Below are 3406 nucleotides of genomic sequence, written 5' to 3' on the forward strand. Positions count from 1 at the left end.
GTTCTATACATTTTAGTGGTATGTTACTTAATCAAAGTTATACACCATCAAATGTTCTTCTACTTTGTTATAACTCTCCACGCCTAGAACTATACGGATTGGACACTAACAGGCATCCAAAGTGGCTTAAGAACACAAAATCTTCAGTTTCAGAATTTACACTAAGTCTGAAATCCAGGATTAACATTCCAGTCTAGAGTAAGGTTTATAAGTAATTCTGTATTGTTTTAGGGCTGGGAAACTTAATCAAACCTGTGCATCTCATATAGCTCTACATATTTTATATAGCGATCATCTTCAAAACATCCACAAATCAGAAGTTATAAGGGTCCAAACACAGTTAGTTGCTAACATTTTCAGAAACCCAAACCCTAGGTCAAAACTACTTGTCAGCCTTTTCTCCACTTTTTGCTATAAAACTTGGAATTCTCTACACATGAAAGTTGTTTGGTTTGGAAAACTCTACAAGTTTGATATTTTGACTTTTGGCAAAATATAACCAGATTACAAATTTCACTTTTGGGATCAAACTGGAGCTCTCTACTTACTACTAGTCACATCATCATATTTAGAGTTTTCTTAAACCTAGTGAATGCATTCTAAGTGTATTACAACACAATCATGCCAATGCACATGATGTCATGTCAAGTTTTAGTTCTAGTAACACCAGGGTGCAGACCACCGGAGCCCCCTCCTCTTCCTTGTGCATGGTGACTTCCTCTCCCTCTCCAAGCTGTCGCCGCCCACCGCCTTAGTTCGCGGACAACGGCCTCATCTTCCTCGTGTAGACCACCAGAGCCCCCTCCTCTTCCTCGTGCAGAGCACTGGATCCCCATCTTCCTCACGCAGAGCACGAACATAGGAGATTTGCAAAGCCTCATCAAGACGGCAAGAGATCTACAAAGTCCAAATCAGTGTGAGTGGATCTCTTTCACCCGTGGTGTCAAAAAAGTTGAAATTGACTATGTTTTCGTTCTTTCCTTGCTGATTCATTAGGTTTTCCTCTCTGACTCTCCCATGGCGTCAAAAAAGTTCATTTGTTTGCTTGTTTCTTGCAGAACCATCTGCTGAAGGTGATACAATGTAACATGTGCAAGCATAAGAAGTTTTTTCAGAAGATCAAAGGTACTTCTCTCTCTCGTGCACACACAGCCCCAACACGCTGGACACATTGGATACTCAGTGATCTATATATTTAATCAAGTATACTCTTGGAGTTTTGATATTCATTTGTTCAAGTATGCTTCTGGAGTTGTGATTAGCTCATGCTATACTCTTGCAATTTACAAAATGAATGTGGAGTTTTACAAACTGAATTACAAATTGAATTATCTGCAGATGTATAGATATTTTTTGAACATAATGGCAGGAGCTCTACCTCTCAATTAAGAAGAAAGGAATTTACCTAGTTTTAAGGGAAACCGGGCCCAAAACCTATACAGGACGCACAAATAACCGACAACAGCAACCCCACACACACAATGCCCATCCTGAGTCATCGTTGTTGAGCTCAACACAAGTGACGAGCAGCTCCGACTCCTAAGATGGGCAGCACAAGGCCAAAGGAAACACAACGACGATTACAAACACCGGCACAGGAGAAGGAAGACTGCGGAGCGTCATCGTTGCCAAGCCACGAGACACCCCACTCGAAACAACTCCGATTCTTCACCAACGAGACTTCCAAAACCTTGATCCACCACCCCGCCTCCGCCAAATGCGTCATCTTCGAATCAGACTAGCCCATGGAGGAGGGGTTCGCCCCACTCATCGTTGCCGAGCCACATCCCTGACGTAGCAGCTTCGACTTCATTATGCAAGCTCCCACCTCCACACGCAAACCAGGACCCAAAAGGCGAAAGCAACCACCAAAAGATGTATAAATAAAGATAATATTAGAAACCAAAATTCTAGATTAATTCTAGTACTTGTATTAGCTTTGGTAATGCTGTATAAAGTACTAGTACCTGTCAAGTTTGAAAGACCACTAATCGCAAAACCAAGAAAACAAATGGATTTTTTCTACTAATGCTCGTGGCTGGGTAGTTTAGTTTGGTCCTCATGTGATCATGATGCCTCATAATCCTCTCGCAGTATGGGGAACATTTTTCTGATCCTTTATTTCGTCCTTCAACCAATTCTTTAACCAACCCTTTATTATGTTGTATAAAGTACTAGCACCTTTATGCAGTCTGCTTGGTGTGGAAGTTTCTAGTCTTATTCAGAAAAATCACATTTATCACAACTTTATTATATGGGAGGTCCTAAATGCTGCTGTGGTTGGGCTTCAATAGTTCTAGTTCAGTTTGTCGTCATCACTTGGGAACCTCTTTACCTGCTACCTGCTTAGTTCATTAACATAGGAGAGATGGGCCACGACGGTGTTGTGATGTGCTAAGCAAATGCCATTTGCCGGACTTGATTGGCTATCACATTGATCGAGCTCAATCTTTAGTGCAGGTTGTCTCATCGACAGATGCTACTGATTTCAATGATGTATCACATAGCTCCTTTGATTTCCATGGCATCAGTGCATGGCTTCATGTTTTGTTGTTGCTGCTTACATTGCAAGCTAGCATTGCGCTGCTGCACTACATGCATGCATGTGTGATCTATGTCCTCTTATGTTTAAAGTTTCTTGTTTTGTTTATATATAATCATGACCAACTAAATTCTGTTTTGGTTTAAATTTCCATGACAAGGGATGGAGCTCTGTGGTGCTAAATAGATGTTTAAAGGAAAGTCATGATGAGCAAAGCCATTGTTGTCATGAATCAAAAAATCCTACCATGTCCATGGCAAAAAGTTGTTTCTGCATACATATTTTAAGGGTTGTGTTTTATTGAATCTGTTTGATTTTATTGATTTTTAATATTTCTATTTTATTTGAGATTTGATGATGAACACATCCATTGTAGCCGTGGCTCTAAAAGGGCAGCTAATCCATGGCAGTTGATCCGTGGCTCCAAAGAGCACCAGGGTAGGGCAGCCCTGCCGGACAATGCTCCCTAGGGAATCTGCATGGAAGGAATTGACTCCAGTTTTGTGTGGGAACACCGTTTCCCCGATAGATTCCAATTTTACCAAGGAAAAATGAACTAGTTTTTCTTGGGAAAATGGAAATCCCTTAGAAAAATGAGGTTTACAAACTAGACATAAAAGTATTAAAAACATTAAATGAATGATAAGAAGACCAAAATACCTATTAGTATTATCCTGCCATTAGTGCAACTGAAATAAAGGGGGACAAAAGATGGAATTAATATGGTTTAGTTCCTTTTAGTTACCCCTTGAGGGGCTAGAGACTAAAACAATTTATTCCTTGTTTTAGTCCCATCATTTGATAATTTAAGGACTAAATGAGACTAAAATAGATAAATTGATCTTTAACATAATTATTGAGGTG

General features: G+C 40.0%; 1 long non-coding RNA gene across 1 annotated transcript; it reads left to right on the forward strand.

The window, feature by feature from the left end:
* The first annotated feature begins 607 nt into the window (after positions 1-607).
* LOC103646855 (uncharacterized) lies at positions 608-2872 on the forward strand. The gene is made up of 3 exons (XR_562484.4): positions 608-916; positions 1059-1125; positions 2703-2872. It is a non-coding gene; the product is annotated as an uncharacterized lncRNA (long non-coding RNA).
* The last annotated feature ends 534 nt before the right edge of the window (positions 2873-3406 follow it).

Source organism: Zea mays, chromosome 2, assembly GCF_902167145.1.
Source record: "Zea mays cultivar B73 chromosome 2, Zm-B73-REFERENCE-NAM-5.0, whole genome shotgun sequence".
NCBI classification, from domain to species: domain Eukaryota; kingdom Viridiplantae; phylum Streptophyta; class Magnoliopsida; order Poales; family Poaceae; genus Zea; species Zea mays.